Raw genomic sequence first — 19,462 nt, forward strand, 5'->3', positions numbered from 1 at the left:
CTAATGCCATTTATTGTCTTGTCAATGTTCAATAAGATTTTGCATTTAAAAGAGTAATTCCCTTGTGTTTCTTATAATAATGCACCTGCTCTATGTAAGATTTCCTCCCTGACTCCCCTGACAAAGAAATGTCTTAAATCTGGCAAGCAAAACTGCTTCAGGCTCTTTCTGATAACATCAAAGTTCATTTGTTTATATTAGATGTTTCTGTGAGTTACTTCCCTTTAAACATCAGTAAAACATGCTACAACTGCTTTCAAAATAACAGCAAGTATAAAGTTTCTGGCCATATATTTTGTTTTGTCAGTATATAATTACATTTGAACCATTGCCTGAAATTAGCAAGGCTGCTACATAATGAAAGAAATTTGTTTGCTCTTCTTCCCCATGCACATTTTTAAATGAACATCAAAGTTGGAAAACAACTTCAATTCAAAACTATTATGCTGTTATTTATCCCTTTTAACACTCTAACAGTAAATCATTTAAAGTTCGTGTTTAAGATTCCTTTTCCCTCCTTTAAAAAAAATTGCAAGGAATAAATGTTTCCCTTCTACATGCTTTACATCCCCAACAACTTAATGACAATCAGTCTTTTTCCTTCCAGTGCATGATGCATACTTTCCCGTATGTGTAAATTCTCAATCAATATAGTCTTGCTAGGGAATGCTGTAATTGTTATTACAATGTAACATAAAACTTTTTTCCAGCAAGCTTTAAGGACACTGTGCAGGAACTTGGTAGAACTAAAATAAGATTGAGTTTCATTCACAACTAATCAAAGTTAGAGCAGACCATATTTTCTCCAAAATACACACATAGGCAGCTTTCTTAGCTTTTTATGCCTTTTGAAATTCCAGTATGTAAATGAAATACAGATTTCTGTTTAGTCCCAACAGAGAAGTGTGCGTCACAAAAAGAAAAATAGATTTTACCTGTTTGCAGATTAAACAGAGAAACTTTTTTGTGTATTTAAAGTGACACTTGGAGAATTGATATAATTTGCACATATGTAATCTTAATAAGATTCCCTGATACCATCCCAAGTTCATTGAGAAAACAGCACCCTGCACAGGGTTCCACTGCATATGGAGTTTGATCAGACAGTCCTGTTACATTTTTTCTCTTTCTTGGAGAGTTACCTGTCAGTCATAAGCTGGGAGAGAAGGGCAGGGTTTTACTTCAAGCAGGAGGAAAATTACACCAACAAGAATGCTTGCTTCCTTGGTCAACTTTCTCAAGGCAAACGTGTGTGTCTGTGTGTGTGGTGGTGGTGGGGAGGGATGTGTATAAGTGTGTATATACTCACTTATGATCCCCTGAAAAGTAGTCACAATGTTTTTGCTCTTTTCCTAAAGGCTTTCTTCCTTGCGAGTTCAGCAAAGAATGCTAGTATTTCCTGTGGAAACTGTATGGCTGCCAGTAATGTCTCAGTATTTCCCCCCTTTTTTCTTCACTTAAAAAAAAATTAAGCAAACAAAATCTGGCATTTGACAATAGCCAAACTACCATTTTATTCCACTTAACACCTGCACATGAAATTCACCAGGACAGTAAGCAAAATACAAGATATTTCAGCAAGCTAACACAAACAAGCCCCCAGAAGAATGAATTATGAAGATGTCAAAGTCTGGCTGGATTGGGGTAGAAAGGGTATACAGTGTGTGGTACCCAGGCTGTTTCAGGACTAAAAAGATTCTCTCTCTCTCTCTCTCTCTCTCTCTCTCTCTCCCTTTCTCCTCCCCCCCTCTCTCCTCCCTCCCTTTCCACCCTCTCTCCCGCCTAGTTCTGTTACACCTCTTAATTGGATACCTTAACCATCCCAACCAACGTCTTCGCCAGTATTAGTAGTGCTGGTGTTAGTACTGGTAAACACAAAACACGCTAATGAAAAGAGAACAATCGATTGAAATCCGCGGGCAGAGATTGAAATTCCTGTGCTGGTGCAATTTTCCCTCCTAGGTTAAAGCAGCCCCTTTGGCAGCGGCCACTGTTACTATAGATACATCTTCTAAACCCTTTCAGGAGACTGCTGCTGCTAGCCACTCTGGCACTGGTTCCGACTGCCCCAAGCTACCTTTTCTTCCCTTGCAAGCAAAGGATGTAAGGCACAAAAGGGAAACATAGAGACAGTGAGAAGTGGTTGGTATGGTGGGGGTCGCACACATGCAAACTTGTAGCAGCCTTTATCCAAGGCCTTTGCCTCCCGCTTTGGGACCTGGGTTCAGAGGAACTTGAACTCACCCGAGGTGCCCTAGAACTCTGCTCCTGAATGAGAACGATGATGCTGAAGACGTTTGCTGCTCCAGCTGCTACTCGCTCAGGCTCCCGCGGAAGGGCCCTTACCGGCAGGCGAGACACCGCTACCGCAGCAGCAGCAGCAGCAGCAGCAGCAGCAGCAGCAGCCGCTGCTGGCTCGCTCCCTACGTCACAATGCGGCCGGGGCGCCGTTCTCTTTTCCCAAGATCTGAGTTTAGGAGGGGGCTGGAGAGAATCGTGAAAGCGAGGTGGGAGTAAGACAACGGCGAAAGAGAAGGGGGACCGCCACGTGACGGCCACAGCCACAAGCCACCTCCAGGCGCCGGGAAGAACAGGGGAGCAGGGGCGGGGACGCAGCTGGAGGGACTTGCTGCTGCTGCTGCTTCCCTAGCCGCTGTTGCTCTGGCCGCCTCCTCCTCCTCCTCCTCCTCCTCCTCGGCGGATCTGCTAGCGCTGTGTTTCCACTCTGACTGACAGCGACCCTCCCCCATGGTGCTGAAAGAGCCCCCGTACCACTCCACCTCCCGACAAGCACAAACACACCCCTCTCTTTCTTCCTCTCCTGCTCCTCTCGTTCCCTGATTCTTTAGGCTCTTTTTCTGTAACCTGCCCTTTCTTTCTCTTTTTAAGCTTTCACCTTCTCCCCCCCCCCCCGTTTTCTCTGCCCATACATTTGCTTTTTTCCTCCTGTTTTAACCGTTTTCCCCTTTTCTTCCCTTCTCTTGTTCAGCCCCCTTTTTTTAACTCTTCCAGTTTTCTCCCTTTTCCTTATTTCTTCTTCTCTGTCTCCTTGATTTTTTGCTACTCTTCTACTTTCCGAATTAAATTAATCTTTTGGATTAGGCCCTTTTGATGAAATTTCTTTTCTTAATTCTGTTGAAGGACTTCAGGGTACCAGTGACGCCAAACACATAGAGTATGGGAAAGAGAAAGAGGAAATGTGGAGAAGACATCATTCCTGTAGCAGCTATTGCTTGAAAAGTACCTTAGGATAATAATTATCATTGGCATGGCACTTGGCATCCCCAAAGATCCCCAGGGGCTTCACAAACATAGAAGGCTTCACTGCTTAACCTTAGCTCTTTCTATGGTGAAGGGGCAACCTGCACTCTTATGCTAACGGGAGGCAGAGGGAAGGAGGTTAGAAGGTCGACTTTCAGGTAGGGACTCTTTTTAATATACCCAAACTACTACAATTCTAAAAAATCTGCCGTTATAATAAACTCTAGCATACTTTTTTTTTTCAAAAGGAGGAGGGTAAGGGTTAGTAGAGAGACTGGTGACTATCCTTCCTCCTTTATTTCTAAAAGCTGAGTGAAGACATTTATACTAACATTGGCTCAGAAACATCTCATTTTTGTCTGTTGGAAAGCTTTAAATGATTTTTGAGAAATTCCCTTCTCAGTAGACTTTCTAGCCAAGACAGTATAAGGAAGTTCACATAACTTAGATATATCATCTTAAACTAAAGACCAAGCTGTTTGCTGCTCTTTGACTGTTTGGCTAAAGCTACTCGCCAGAGATATATGTGAGGAAACCACTCTTTCTTAGCACCAAGGACATTATCCTTTTACTGTCCCCTAAAGACAAAAGTAGAAACAAAGCACTTTCCTGGATGATTTAATGAAGGAGAGTTAATGATAATTGTATCATTCTTTCCAGAAATGAAATCCTAATAAGGTTTTAAAAGCAAAGTTCACCAGATTAATTATTAAGTGTACTACCAAACACTCAGAGTGTTAAATAAAGGAGGTAACCATCCCTTGCATGAAAATTAGGGAAGAAATGCCAGCTCCTGAGACCTATTTGAAAAAGCATAATTCACATACAGAGTTTCTTAATCAGAGAAGGCTTTTGACACTAGGATAATTCCATTTGCTACTGGAAATTTATGGCTCTTTGCTTTTTGTTAAACAATCTGATAATTTATTGTTTTTTTTTAATTTGTCATGTACAAAACAGTAAGTATATACATAAAGATGGCTTTACTATTTGGAAAATACACATTATCCATTATATAAAATATTGTCAGATGACATCACATGGCACTGAAATACTTGAGAATATTGGGTTTAATTCACTCACATCTGTTTAAAATAAAATTTTTTTGACAGTATAAGAGGCAATACACAGTTCCCTGCCCACTCCTGGCCAACCACATGTGCTTGCTGTACTATTTGGCTCTTTGGAGGATGATGAAGCAATCCCTGTATTGGATAAAAGAAGAGTGACTGACTCAGTGGATCTCATTTTCCTCTTTCCATCCTGGCTACAGACCATGCCATAACTTTTAGAACCTCTCCTATGAGGGATGAGAGAAAGGACTGCTTTTACTCCCTTCCCAGAGTCATGGTGACACTATCATTTGGACTGCTAGAGCAGATGCCTTGCTAGGTGAGTCTCTCCTTGCCCTCAGGTAATCTGGCTGCATTTTCCATCTTGTATTTTCTTCTCTGAGTGTAGATGCCCAAACAATAATCCCCACTTGGAGATTACTAGTCTTGGTGACAAATTTGTGAGTTTCATAGCTATAGAACTAGAAGTTGGATCCGTTGGTTAGAACTGACTCATGGCAGGGAGAGCTGCCCCATCTCTAGAGAGGGTACTAGCAAAGGAAGGAGTTCAATCCCTTGATCTTGTTTGCCAATGGGAAATTGTTTGGACAAGTCAGAGCCAGGGTGAAATTTTAAAATGCCTCTGCAGTCTCCAAAATTACCTTATGTCTAGATATTTTAAGTAGCAACCTTCTGGAAAAGTATTATAGTAGTTTTATTTTTTGTTATTATGGTTACTAAGTTCTCACTCAGTTCACATTTGTGGGTTTTGTGCATTATGTATTTATTTTATGTGTACAAAATTATAAGTTATCCCATACCTAATTAATATTTTATATTTATTACTACCTAGATAGGAATCAAACCTACTTTAAAAGTAAACCATTTCCCAAATAATAGAATAGGGAGGAGCAATGAGTCAGAGAGAGAAATGGTCTGACCTCTCTTATAGATGGTCAGGATTCACAAGGGCTGAACCTTGTCCAGACCACATATATTGATGGATCTAGAGCATATAGGCTCCCAAGTGGAGAGGGTGACAGTAAAGACCCCTAGCCCCTTGGATACAGCAATGGTTCCAATGGTTAGAACAGTATAAAATGTGTAAAATAACACTAAGGTGACCATCTTGCTTCCATCCATCAGATAAAGATGGGTTTGGTGGTACCTTTCGCATATTCTTGATTGAACACAATTCTACTTACATTACATAAAGCTAAATATAACACCTTCTACTAGAAAGACACTTTTTGTGTGTGAAATTACAAACATCTTTCCTTTTAACTGCTTCAGATACCCAAAACATGTAAGAATGAGTTCCTCCAAGAACCCCATGCTTTTGTTCATACATGGGAAAAAACTCTATTTAAAAAAAAAATGGGAATTTATGTGAGTAAGAACTGTGGAATGAAGCAGAGTAAGAAGGGTCCCTAATAAGTAACATCCAATAGTGAAAAACAACCATGTTGGAGATGTACTTTCAGATTTTTTTCTCTGTCTTTTTATAGTTCCGTTTTATTGTCTCTTGTTATGTTCTAGTGCTAACATGGTTTTCATTATATTTTCACCATTGTTTCCACATGGTTGTGTTTATACTGTTATTTACATTTTTTCTGGTATACACTTTTCCATATATACCATCAGTGTGATTGCATAATTTTAAAGGTTTCTCCTAAAAATATTGCTAAATCCCAAAGACAAAGAGTAAGCCTCACATTTTCCTACAATGAATAAGTAGTTGGGTTGATTGAATAACAATAATAAATTTTCTTAGAAGAGTATCAATATTATACCAACCCATTCATTTTCTTCTGTCCCATTCCTCAGCTATCATAGGCAGCCAAGTTCCAGAGTAGAATCTTTCCAAACCAAGGTTTGTTTTTGTTTTTTTAATAATGGTGACTATTCAATATAAGAATAAATCTCATTTTCCATCAATTTCCAGACAGTCTCTAGGTAACTTTTAAAAACAGATTACTTCTTATTTTTAAAATACATGTCTATCCTGTCCTTCTACTCAGTTTCCAGAACAGATCTTCATTGTGTCAGAAATGGGTAAATCTGTTGCGATAAAAAAAAATGACAGTAGCACAAAAGAAATCACAGTCTTAAAAAAAATAGGGATGGGAGGAACTGGACTTGTACTGGCTTAATACAATTTATAGATTCAATCCTCTATGTCGGGCACAGAATACGGGAGGCATGAGCAAAAATAATCACAAATTGGGTAATCTAGGCTAGGACTATGTTATGGAAGTGAGTTCTATGTGTCTGAATGGAAGGTTTTTCAGTTAAGCCTAGGCTCCTAATGGTTCCACTCTTCTGAAGTGAATTCCTTTCATGTAAATGTATATACATTTTGTAGTAGTGTGACAGATGTTGAACTGAACTCATTCCAAGGACTATTCTAGGAATCGTATGTCCGGAGCACCTCTAGAACATTCTGAGGACTCCAGCAACATAGGGATTGAACGCTTGAATCCTTTGGGGATGTCAAACTTTCTGGCTGCTTCTGGCCATGCAGTAGACCAATATTTAGAGGATATACTACTTTGGTATGGTGCAGAAAATTGTACACTATAGATTGGCTGCTTGGTCTTTTCATCCCATGACATTGTTAGGGGGATAAGATACCACATCACTTAAAATGAGAGCTCGTATCCAGTTTTGTTGTTATTATTCAACCATGTCCAATTCTTGGTGACCCCATTTGGGGTTTTCGTGGCAAAGATACTAGAATGGTTTGCCATTTCCTTCTCTAGCTCATTTTCCAGAGAAGGAAGTGAGACAAATGGGCTTAAGTGACTTGCCAAGGGTGACACAGCTGGTAAGTGTCTGAGTCAGATTTGAATTCATGAAGATGAGTATTCCTAACTTCAGGCCTGGTGCTCTATCCACTGTGACTCTTACCTGGCTCTCTCCCTTATTTAAATGCTCCAGGTAGCACCATGTAACTTTGAGATATACAGTGACAAATGGTGGATGGAACATCTCAGGTGGTGAAGAGGTCCTGAAATCAGCAAGCTTGCAGTTGACCCACTAGCTGCTTTTTCTATTTAGTACTTCCTTTCCTGGATATCCAACTGAGCATCAGATACCTTCCACTTGAGGTGGAAGTACCCAGACTTAGAAGAGAAACTGAGTTTAACAAGTCCAGAGGTCCTCAGTCCTCTGAGTGAAGCTGACTGGCAATAAAGGGGGATTTCTTCATCAGAGAAAATGACCAATGAGAGAAGAAGCCTGAGTTCCTGGTCTGGCTTGTCAGAAGACATGGACTCTGATAGAGACAGTAAAGAGGAAATATAAAATACCTAATCAGCAATCTCCCTTTTAATCCTCACTTTATGGAGATACTAACATGAGTAAAACATAAACTTTAACTCTTCCCCTAAGATCCTAGGGCAGAGGACTTAACATGTTGATGTGTGTAAAAAAGGAATCTTTCTTTGCTTTTATTAGTGGGCAGATACCCCAATTTCTGAACCCCATCAGGATAATTTCCTTGGGTTCATAGCAGAGGCACTGCAATGTGGAGAAGGAAGAGAGGGAAGTCCTCCAGCCCCCTGGGACTCTTCAGTAGTTTATTATGGTTAGTACAGGATTTAGAAATGTCACATGAGTGTATCATCTATAGTGAATATGCAAAATGATATGGGTAAGATTATTACAGAATGAGAAAGTATAGAAAGTTGTGATCTGCACTGGGGATATCCACGTCACCTAAGTTTTTAGATCATTCATAAGTTGGTACATGTATTTAACCAAAGAATTACACAATTATAGTTTGCATTTTAAAGTATGGGAATAAAAGCTTCACCATAATAGAGAACATTCTATAGCCATTTTGATTACGAATCTTATTTAGTAGTCTCTGAAATCAGCACACTGTCATCTGCAAACAGGAACATCTGGAGGATCTCAGCATCTGTAGAGAATCTGATTTTGACTTGGACTTGGCTCTCTTCTCTTCAGTGACAGTGAGGAACACCTCTGGTGAGCATATGCCACTCTGTTTTATGCCCTATGTTATAGGACCAGCTTGACTTAGATGTATCTAGTAGTTTAGGTTCAAAATTAGAATGAAATGAGATATGCATAGTTCATCTAGCAATTAATGGGGGAACCTAGCCACAGCGAGAGGATACTCAGTACCTACTGTCCTTGGCCAGCAGGCTATGTTGACTCATTTGGAAGTTATCCATCCACCAAGTCTGGGGGCACTAACACATAGTGAGATGGCCTCTTTTATGCCATTAGTTGATCAAGAAACCAGTTCAAGAACTCAAGTCTTAATACCTGAGTCAATTAAATCTCAAGCATGATTGTAATAACTTTGAGGACAAAGTGGCCTTGTTTGCATGAGTGGGCTCTAAGAAAATTTAGTCCAGACCACATAGCAGGGGTCTAGGGAATAATGTTGTTATAACATGCCACACCTAAAGGCTCTGCAGAGAACCTTCTACCACTTAAATGGCTTTAGACCTGCTACTAGACAACCTTATTCTGGGGAATAAGACAGACCTATAATAGACAGCACTAGAGGAGGAAAAGAAAAACCTAAAACACACATCAGCAAACAAACCAATACAATAAGCAATGTCATGGTGCTCTTAAGGACTGAGGAATATGGTAGAGAACTAAGATCAGAAATCCCAGGCTTTGTCTCTCTTCAACCATGCACTAAATGTTGTTTCATTTAGAGGCCTCCACTGAAGGCCCTTCCTTATCCTTCTTCTATGGGGGTTGGATGAAAACTTCCCTTCACTTTCATCCAGGGAAAATCATTATCTATTTAGCCAAAGATTCCCCTTTCCTCCAAGTCATGTCCTGCTAATCTGACTGTAAAAATAAAATTCCACAGCTCTCTCTCCTCCATATCATTAAAAAGTAGATCCAACCAAATCCTTTTTAGGAAGGAGCTGTCCAAACAGAAGGAAAGAGATCTGAATGGCTTCCCCAACTTTCACAGAGCCTTCTGAAGGGAACAGAAATATTGAGATCTGAGTGACCTCACAGGAAGGATGGAATAAGGAAGGACTGGAAGGGGCTAACTGGGACTGTGTTAAAAAATAATCCATCTTGCTTAGACTAGTGATCCTGAAGCCTTGACCCAAGAAACCCATGGAGTAGAGATCCTGCCTCTGTCTTGGGATAGTACTATTTTATTAGGCAAAGTGTCTGAAAGTCAGAATACTCAAAACTATTATAATAACGATCTTTTGTTTTAAAACTCTATTCTAGCATTGCACGATGCCAGTCACCTAATGATGATATGGATAGAAAGTGGAAAACCTAGTAAATGTGAAGGTGAGGAGCTCAATAGCAGATCTTCTTCAAAGGAAATTAAGTACACTGATCAAAGCTACAAGAGGATTCATAAGAAAGAAGGAGATATTCTATAGGGACCTTAATAGTGGCTACCATGTTAGCAGACTTAAATGGCACTGCATTCCCATATACAAAATAGACATTAACTGCAACAAGGACAAACTTCTTACCCTGCCGTGGAAGATGAGACCAATATAATTAATTTATCAATCAGAGGCACATTGAGAACCACGTGGGATGATGCTATAGTGGTCCTTCAAAAGTGGTTCTGTTGGGTATGCCAAAGAGAAGCACCTGCAGCCTCTTTATATCAAAGGTTCATGTGGCCCCATGCCCACCACAACATAGCATCACAGTTCCCATGTCCAGACTGATATTGGACCCAATATCTGGACATGTCAATCAAAGGTTTTAGACTAAAAGCAAAAAAGTACTTGCACTTAGAGTGGCATTGCATAGGAAATTTGGATTTAAAAACTCAGTCATGCTCTCAGGGTCATCTATAAATTATCATGCTAATTTAGAACCTGAGGTTTAAGCAATCATGGCATTCTAGTAAAACCTCTAAGAAGGAACTGCCTGGTAGGAAAGAGAATCCTTAATTTCAGGATTGATCTAAATATCTTTTCTCCTCCCTTTGGATGAAAGAAGAATTTGCAAGTGTCCAAGGTTCTAAGAGCTGTGATATCAAACTCAAATAGAAAGGGAGGCCACAAATTCAACATAAAGATGCCTGTAGGCTCTATGTTGACTGTTTTAAAATAAGTCATTTATTTATATTTTTATTTATTTATTTTGTTAAATATTTCCCAATCAATATAATAACTAACATTTATATAGTGCACCTACTATGTACCAAGCACTGACTTGTCCCAGGTCATAGAGTGTCTGACAAGCCCCATACTGTCTCTAGCATGTCACCTAGCTGCATTCAGGAGTGTTGTGGGCTGCATGCAGCCTCATTTCTGACAAACTAGAGGATACTGAACTTCCCACATTTCTATTAATGTATAAAGATCCCCAGATCAGTTGATGGCACTATTTGCATTGGGATCAAAGGGCAGACTGGACATAGATTGATGGCTCCATGAGGATACCAGTAAACTACACGATACCTAAAAGAAACTTCTTGAGCATCTCATACATGTCAAAGAGGGATTTCAAGCAGCCAGAAGTTACGTGGACCCTTTACCATATATGATCTCTAAGCTCGAGTTCACTTTCCTCTGGACTTTTTATTTATTTATTTATTTTTAAAGCAATCGGGGTTAAGTAACTTGCTCAAGGTTACACAGCCAGTTATTTGTGGGTGTGGTGTTGAGTATCTGAGCCTGGATTTGATCCAGATCATCCCGACACTGGAGCCGGTGCTCTTACTCGCTGAGCCACCTGGCCACCCCTAAGCAATTGGGGTTAAGTAACTTGCTCAAGGTTACACGGCCAGGTGTTTCTGGGTGGGTGCTAAGTTTCTGAGCCCGTGATTCGATCTCCAGGTCTTCTCAACACTGGAGCCGGTGCTCTTACTCGCTGTGCTACCTGGCCACCCCACCCCTGGACTTTTTAAATACTTATGAAAGAGTGTGTGACTTTTAGGGGGGTATTTTAGACCAATTGTTCTTACTGTACCACTTTAATAAAGATCTCTTTCTAATACCCATTACCTAAACCTGACTGATTAAAATGATTCTCAGCTTGGTAGGGGGAGGGGTGGGGGAGGGGAACATATTTTGGGGGCTTGAGCTGATAGCATTTGAGAACCACCTCCAACTAATCTGTCTCCATGGACTGAGACTCGTCTAGGAGAGAGGGAGTTAGGGCTTTTAAGGGCTGCAAACTAATTTTCCCTGTTTTCTTCAATGTGTTCATCTTGTGAGCTCTACTCTCTGCCCTTAATTCACAACTTCCATTTGTCGATTAGAGAGGATGGTTCCCTTCGGAAATCTCCCAATGGAACCATAATGCTATTGCACCTGGAGGAGAAAATAAATGCCTATTATATACTGGATGAGCAGAAGCTGATGACTGTGGAATAAATATTCTTTAACGAATCATCTGAGGGGAATAAAAAGTGATTAGGGGAAAGAGGAAAAGAGAGGGAGGAGGCTGATTGAAGTGAGAACATTAAGTAAGTAATAATTGAATGCTTCAAGTCATGTATAACAGTTTCTTTTGATAATTTGTAACAGTTCATGTTTAATAAAAAAATGATTTTTTATCCAAGACCGTGTGCAAAAATTTTTTACTTACAACATCCTAGGAATAGGTATAGGGCACAGACAAAAAAGGGTAACTAGTGGTAAAAGGGAGGGAGTAGCAGACTTCCATCTGGGGTACAGGCATTTCCAAAGGGTCAGATGTTCCCAAATGCCTCAGTGTGGTTAAAGCCCTGCATATTCGTGTATTTAAAATTTTCAAACCTCTATATTCTTGGCACTTGGAGACCTTAGAGTTTATCTTGTTATCCCCTCTAATTTTACAGAAAAGGACACTGAGGCCTAGAGAGGCTCTCTCACTTGCACAAAATCACATGGTTAGTTATGATAGGATTAGAACCAGAGGTGTGCAGACAGCTCAAACTGACTTGTGAAAGCCAATTGTGAAATTTTCAGTGTGAGCATTTACCCCTCAGAAATCAGCAAATGTTATAAATTAGGACTTGGTTTATTGCCTTGATTGTCTAAACCTAAAACAGTGATAGAGAAAATGTTAATGACACAGATTAAACTTAAAAGTATATTGCAGGCACCTTCTCCATTCACCTTCCCAGTCCTCCCTGTCCCCTCAGTCAGTTTGTGTGAAGAGAAAGGTTTTTGTGGCACAGCAGAAAAAGCAGTTATTTTGGAATCAAGTGCTCTGAAGTGTCTGGGTTTGAGTCTCAATTTTAACACATTTATTTGTAAGATGTGGGGCAAGCCCTTTAACCTCTCTGGGTCTCATTTTTCTCATTTGAAGAATAAGAAAAATAGACTAGATGGCACTGAGAACCCTGGCTATATGAGAAATATATGAAAAATACTTTTTCTTTTTCATAATTAGGCTGGACTGGTGACTAGTACATATATATATATATATATATGTGTGTGTGTGTGTGTGTGTGTGTGTGTGTGTGTGTGTGTGTGTATGTGTGTGTATATATATATATATATATATATATCAGGATAAGGAAATCCTGGAGATTCCCTCCACCAAAATGGTACAATTCATCAGTCTTAAACATAGTCACACTTCTAGTATGTGTCAGAGGCAGGATTTGAACTCAGGTTTTCCCCATTCCAAGGTCAGCTAGTCATACACCTTTACATAAATAATCATATGAAATGCTACAAGATAAACCAATCAGAAGTCGGTTTTCAGTCAGAAAGTGATTTTCCCCTTACCTATAATGGAAAAAATGTTGTGCATCCTGATTTATTCATTTAACAAACATTTGATAAATGCCTACTCTATGTTAGACACTAAAAAAAAAACACAAAGACAATTAAGGTATGGGCCTTGCTCTGGTGTGATTGAGAGTATAGTAGGGGATTATTATATATATTCACCGATGAACAAAACAAAACATTAATAGAAATTACTAGAATAAAACAACTACATCTATGCAATATAAAATATAAAAACAACATGAGAGAGTTGTGATGTGGTTCATGAAACCAAAGGAAGGAAAGAATGTTTCTAATCCTTTCTCTGAAATGTGTCATAATCTTGGAAATGACTTTTAGAAAAAGGAGCAAAGTTGGCTGAGAGAAAGGAGTCCCAATAGCAAGGTTCTGTGAAGTTTAAGAATAGAGGGGGTGCTTCACTTTTTATTTTAATATCCATTATTGACATCAGTGAGTACTATATTCTACAGAATGATATAAATGCACTAACAAATCTGATGAATGTGTCTTAAGTGCTGTCCGCAAAATACTTTTTAAAAAAGTGAAAAATTGCCCTTATCATGTCTGTTCTCTATTGTCCATTCAAAATCTTCCCATAGAGATGGATGGCAGCACTCTCCCAGGAAAAAAAAATGAATTAATGATAAACTCTCTGCAGGTTAAAATGGAAGACATATCACAATTACCCAGAATTAGAAATATTAAAGTTTGATGGAAAATTCATCTATGAATTTATATTCATAGAATCATCTATTCATCTAAAATACCCGTCTATAGGGGCAGCCAGGTGGCACAATGAGTAAGAGCACCGGCCCCAGAGTCGGGAGACCTGGGATTGGTCCTGGGCTCAGATACTTAACACCCACACAAAATAACTGGCCGTGTAACCTTGAGCAAATTACTTAACCCCAATTGCTTAGGGGCGGCCAGGTGGCACAGTGAGTAAGAGCGCCGGCCCCAGTGTCGGGAGACATGGGATCGGTTCCAGCCTCAGACACTCGGCACACACACACACACACTAAATAAATAACTGGCTGTGTAACCTTGAGCAAGTTACTTAACCTCGAATGCTTAAAAAATAAAATAAAATACACATCTATGAGAAATTACCAATAGGAGAAGAAAAAGAGGAGAGGAAGACAAGAAGAGGAAAAGGAAGAGGAAAGCATCAACTTTATTTTTATGGTCTGTGGTTGAGGGTCACTGACTACATTGATTTAGAAGTTCTGCCTAGTTATATGAATCAAAACCCACCTATACTTGCCCATGTTATGTGATTTTTAGGAGTCTTAAGAATCTCTTTTCCCTTCCATAATTTTGCAACAAGGGGGCCCGCTTAATGTATTGGAGGTCTTCCTCACTTTTTCCTGACACCAGTCGAGTGTACCTATCATTCCTCCTTCTTGCTATATGACCAGGGCTTTCCTGTCATTTCATTTTTCAGAGTTCCTCATTGGTTATGTGGTTGACTTCTCATACCCTCCATGTCCCTCTTCTTTTGCTCTCTGAAATTTTTTTTTATATTCTTCAGAATAGTAATATGTCGTGTCTCATTAACATAAAGCAACATTTGATAGAACACTGGCATTGCTTTCGAGGAAAGTTTTGGGGAAGTTAAAGAGTTTTGCAATTTTCCAAAAGCATCTTGGCTTGTTCTCTTTCTCTTGTTCAACTTTGCGCCTAACCCATCATCCATTTGCACTGTTTACCACAGATACACATGCTGATGGACAAACTTTATAGGTCATCTATCCAAATACATGTTGAAATCTGGACAATAGGAATTATTAATCTACTTGGTCTTACTTGCATGAATAATCAGGTCAAACTCCTGAGTGATTTTACAGATCTTCCATTACTGACATATTCTAGGGCTTGAGGCAATCGGCATCAATGTTATCTATGAAGATGGACACCTGGAGGATCTCATGATACATGAAGAATCCGTATTTGACTGAGCCTCTATGTGGGCTCTCCTCAATCACAGTGTTGAGTATAAATGAGCATGCATTTCCATATTAGAATGCAAGTGTGGTGGTTCCATTGACTTTAATCAAGAGAATAGTTTGTGGGAAAAAAAAAGATTTTTGTAGATCTTATCCACTTTTCAGCCAGTTTTGTGTTAAGTGACTGAGGCCAGATTTGAACTCAGGTCCTCCTAATTCCAGGGCCAGTGCCCTATTCACTGCGCCGCCTAGCCACCCCCTACTTTCTTCCATTTTCATCCTTGAATATCTGAGGGATGATTTTACTTATTTGAATATTTTGCCAACCTTTCTTTAAAATGGTTTTACCCTCCACTGCTTCTCTATGAATTATGAGATGCTACTATTTGTAATTGTTTATCATCCTTCTTTGTAAGCTTTTACAAATGAGTTCATATTCTGCAAATAAGTCAGATGTCTGTTGTAACTTTTTGGTCCCTTTGCTGTGGCAAATAGTTTAGGCTGACTAAACTGCTTACTCATTATTTATGTCAATTCTGTTGCCATTTCCCATTAAAAAAAAATTTTCATTTACTTGTTTAAGCTGTTCAGTGTTGTTGTTTTGATTTTATACAATATTGAAATAAGTCTAATCTAGCTCTGATTAATCTGAATGTTCACAGACTGCTTACTCAGTTATAATTTCTACACCAACAATAAGTCTTTTCCTGTTAAAATATAATCAGCTTCATTTTTATGTTGTTATTTGGTGCTCGCATTGTCCTGGGTCTACGAAATATTTTCTTGAATAAAGAACCCACGTTATGGAGATATGAGATATGTGTGTAATCTATATTGAATAAAGTAACCTAAGTAATCTTTTGCTTCTCCCATTGTCTTCTTGAACTGTGAATTCCCATCTATTTCTGCCCATCTTCAACTTTTGCCAGTGAGGAAAGCTAACACTGATTTTGTATTTGACTTCACTCTGTGACTGATTTTCTCCTATAACTGCCTAAGTCCTGGTTCTTTGTCTCTGAACTTAGTTTGGAAATTCTACTGGCCTGTAATGAGTTAAGTTTAGAAATCCAGTTCTCCTCCTAATCACTGTTCTATTCTTATGGAAATCTGTTATCCTTGGGGGATGTGAGTGAACACCATTGGTCTAGTATCATTAGACCACCGAGATCTCCTTCAAGGATGTTGGGTTTGCTATCCAAAGAAGTCTGGCACACTATCTCTAACCTTGCAGGTGGACTCAAACAATGAACTTTTCTTAGTCACAGGAGGGAAGGAGGGGAATGTTGCTAGCCCTTCATTGAATCTGAACTTCCAGCCAATCCTGTTGTCCCTCAGACCTCAGTTATATAACCAATCATGTTGCCCTCAACTGTACGATGCACCAACCAATTGTATTATTTCCTCACCTCCCCATTCAGTTCTTTGTTCTATGCTTATAAAAATGAACTGCATCTTGTTCTAGGGGTTTGGGGACTGAACTGAGGCATCTATTAAACTGCTTTATTAACAGGTAGCACCCTTGCTAATACACTATTATCTTGCTCAGAGGAAATGTGACTCAGTCTACCTTTGTTGAATTTTACTCTGGACATCACCTTTTTAAAAAAACAAAACATGTGTTAAGTGCCTCCTATGTGTTAGGCATTGCTAGAATAGAGGTTAAGTGACTTGCTCAGGGTCAGACAGCTCATAATTTCCCAAGATTAGACTCTAATTTAGGTCTTCCTGATTTCAAGTCAAGAGCTTTAACCATTGTGCCAATTAGCTCTGCATTGAAAGGATTCTGCTCAACCTCAATTTTTTTTTAAATTATATAAAGCATGTGAGATGAAAACATTCACTGGCCTGGCAGCTGCAGTGACCAATAGCAGTGGAGGCATCAGCATTTTCTCAGAGGCTTCTGAAAGGAGGACTAGCTAACCTGACTGTATTGCTGGCAGGCTGGTCCTGAAAGGTGATCAGATGATGCCAAGCAAGCCTGCTAATTAGCAATCTTTCATACTGTTTTTTTTTTCTTGATGAGAATTAAGTATCAGCCTCCTGGAAGACTACAACCATAATTATAAATTAAATGGCCAAATCCCGGCTAAATTTCTTTGTTAAGACACATTGTGATGATACTAGATTTGACATTGTTTTTAGCATTGTGTAGGAATAAATAACCTGTCCCATAGACACTTTGGGTCTCTTTTTTACTTTCCCTTTTGTGGAGACCTTGAGATAATTGGAATTACTGTAAAAGCTATGTCTTAAAAGTCTAAGAGTATTCCCAAAGGAGAAAGTAAAAGGTCTTTCTTTGATACAATTGAAGACACTTACTCTGCCATCAGCTAATGTTGTTCATGTGGATCTACTGCTGATCTTCTTATGCCAGGAGATGATATTACTATTGCAATAAGAGACTTCCAGAACTTTCAAAACTTACAAAATTGCCTGCTCAAATAAAGAAAATTTAAACAAGGTAGGGGCTTTCAGAGACCCAGGCAGGACCTCGTCTAGCTGTGGTCCCTAGCACTGGCTGCCATTTGAGTGAGATTGTCATGACACTGAGGCTAAGGATCCCGTACTTTCTCACCCCTCACTAGAGTCACAACTGGATAGCCTGAGACCTATAGACAAGGGCCCTCATTGGAAGATGTCTCCTTTTACCATAGGTCTCTTGAATCATCAGCTCTAGTTTAACAATTAATTAGGGGACTGTCAGTGACGAGTCATAAGTGGCTGAAAACCATCTCCACATGTAGTCATCCAGAAGAGCATCTAATTGTACTCCAAGGCAGGAAAAGGCACCATTACACAGCTCTTACATAAAATAGGTAAATTTTAGATAATTCCTTAGTCCCAAAGGTGGCAAAACCTAGTGGTAAAATTTTCAGGCACCTAAACAATCGAGTTATTTGTGACACACTGAGGCTTTCTGGGACACCACCAATCAGATATAAGCTTACTTCATCCACATGAAGGTTCAACATCTTGACTTCAACAAGCAATCATATCCGATAACCTAACAGAGCATAATATGTGTTACATAACAATTAATTCTGCACTCTTGGAATGACATATTCAGAGCAGGGAAGGAAAAGTCCAATAGAGAATTCTCTAACATGGGCCAGTTCTAGTGATACCCAGGGACAAGCAACCATTTGCTATTAATATACAGTGATCATAGTATCAAAGTCTAGAAACCAATTATGCAATTATCATTTCTACAACTGCATTTCTCTTCATCACAATTAAAATTTAAGGGTTTTTTTTTGTTTTTTGTTTTTGCTTTTTGGAGGGCAATTGGGGTTAAGTAACTTGCCCAAGGTTACATGGCTACTTTTTTCTGTGTGGGTGTTAAGTGTCTGAGGCCAGAACTGAACTCAGGTCCTCCTAACTCCAGTGCCGGCACTTTACTCACTGCGCCACCTACCTGCCCCACTTGTTAAGGTTTTTACATCATGTGGGTATGCACTTTCTATATCTGACTATACTTAAAGTAATTATCCTAGGTTTTTACACAAAACCTGTGACTTACATTTCTACTTTCTCAATATGTTCAAGTCACAAAGCATAAAGGCCAATAGAATCTCTTTCTGCCTGTCTCTCTATATTTGTCTTTCTCTCTCTCTCATAAACACGCACACACTGCACAACACAACACAACACACATACCCCAAACCTATTATTTCATTGCTAGAGGGAATGCCCAATGTGACAACTTCCTCTACCAATGCAAATTGTTACAAGCTCTAGAATTTATAGTCTTAAACAGTTGCTGGGAATGTGAAGAAGAAGTTAAGGGACTTGCAGAGTTATGTGACCAGCCGGTGTGCATTAAAGGTGGGACTTTAATTTTCGGACTGAGGCCAGCTCTCTGTGCACTATACCACACTGTCTCATTCTTTTTCTATTTGGTGAAAAACCCATATTCCCCGAGTATTACTGGATTTATCTCTACCCAACCTATCCCAAATTTTCTGGTACACTTAAATTTCCTGTTGTGTACTATGACTGATTTTTACCTTCAACTATGTTTAATCTACTTGGTATTATAAACCAAATATTTGCCCCACTCCTGAAACTGCATGCAGAGCAAATTTTCTTCAACCCAGGAAAATTTAATCAGAGTTCTGATGAAGAAAGCTATTTATTCTTTTAATACTTCTTAAATGCAATTATTTCTAAAAAAAAAATGGTTTCACAGAGTACAAATCTATCACTAGATTTTCCATCAAGTTAATTTCCAGTTAATTATCAGACTAAAGTTCATTCAGAATCCTTTTACAAAGCAATCCAGGATGTCAACCTTATATCCTATTACCAAGAACAGATTTTCCTGGATGATTAAAACCTGGATTAGATTCTAAATATCCAGATTTTTGTTTTCCTTAGCTAAAATTTTTGTTATGATTTTTTTTAATGACTAGAGGGAGACATAAAAGAACACTGTATGTACAGTGTTGCATATTGTTAAAGTATGCTGAAGTGTGATTACAAGGATGAAAGAACG

The 19,462-nt window shown here is 39.1% G+C and overlaps 1 protein-coding gene and 1 long non-coding RNA gene across 4 annotated transcripts in view; one reads left to right on the plus strand and one right to left on the minus strand.

Moving 5' to 3' along the window:
- Positions 1-2,730, minus strand: part of SNCAIP (synuclein alpha interacting protein) — a 239,367-nt gene extending 236,637 nt beyond the window's left edge. Inside the window, exon 1 of one of the 3 annotated variants that reach the window (XM_069087822.1) lies at positions 2,245-2,730. The gene's annotated coding sequence lies outside the window, so the exon portion shown is untranslated. The remainder of the gene's footprint in view (positions 1-2,244) is intronic. The other 2 variants (XM_069087821.1, XM_069087819.1) reach the window with 2 other exon arrangements.
- A 237-nt stretch (positions 2,731-2,967) lies between these two features.
- Positions 2,968-11,829, plus strand: LOC138160957 (uncharacterized). The gene is made up of 4 exons (XR_011168222.1): positions 2,968-3,419; positions 4,374-4,653; positions 8,216-8,306; positions 9,555-11,829. It is a non-coding gene; the product is annotated as an uncharacterized lncRNA (long non-coding RNA).
- The last annotated feature ends 7,633 nt before the right edge of the window (positions 11,830-19,462 follow it).

The sequence above is a fragment of the Petaurus breviceps genome, unplaced genomic scaffold (genome assembly GCF_028583685.1).
Source record: "Petaurus breviceps papuanus isolate PSGF00001 unplaced genomic scaffold, PetGlider_PUasm1.0 183, whole genome shotgun sequence".
Taxonomy (NCBI): Eukaryota; Metazoa; Chordata; class Mammalia; order Diprotodontia; family Petauridae; genus Petaurus; species Petaurus breviceps.